The 501-nt window shown below is 45.9% G+C and overlaps 1 pseudogene; it reads right to left on the reverse strand.

Moving 5' to 3' along the window:
- On the reverse strand, positions 1 to 211 carry LOC124769437 (annotated as a pseudogene).
- Positions 212 to 501: the final 290 nt, after the last annotated feature.

The following is a 501-nucleotide window of genomic DNA, read 5'->3' on the forward strand; positions in this document are numbered from 1 at the left end:
TTTAGGTGGGCCGATCCCGGCGGTACTTCAATGCCGGGCCAACCCGCGACAGAGGTGGAGCAAGCCCCTAGCACTCCGTCATAAGCCAAAAATGAGTGTAATATTCTGGTCGTGTGATGCAGGACGTATCAGATATTAAGCTGATAAGACAAATACTACACTTTTTTCCCTCCTACCTCCCCTATAGACCTACCTTTTCCTCTCCAAAAATGCCGCCATCCTCTAGTGTCGACGCAGCACGTAAAGCAGGGTGTTGTTAGTAGCAAGACTCATTGCCATAAACCGAAAATAAAAGCGGAGGCATACTCTGCTATGCCTTGGGGGCGACGACACACTACTCAGAAACACACCTCCCTCTCCAGGTGTGAAGCAAGTGATGATGTTAAAAACTAAATAGAAAGAAATAAATAAAGACAGAAATGAAGGCAAAATAAAAAAAAAACAGCGACGGCAGCACACTCAAACGAAACTGGCGAGATAATCCCATCGCCCATAGAATTA

Source organism: Schistocerca piceifrons, unplaced genomic scaffold (genome assembly GCF_021461385.2).
Source record: "Schistocerca piceifrons isolate TAMUIC-IGC-003096 unplaced genomic scaffold, iqSchPice1.1 HiC_scaffold_701, whole genome shotgun sequence".
In the NCBI taxonomy this organism is placed as follows: Eukaryota; Metazoa; Arthropoda; class Insecta; order Orthoptera; family Acrididae; genus Schistocerca; species Schistocerca piceifrons.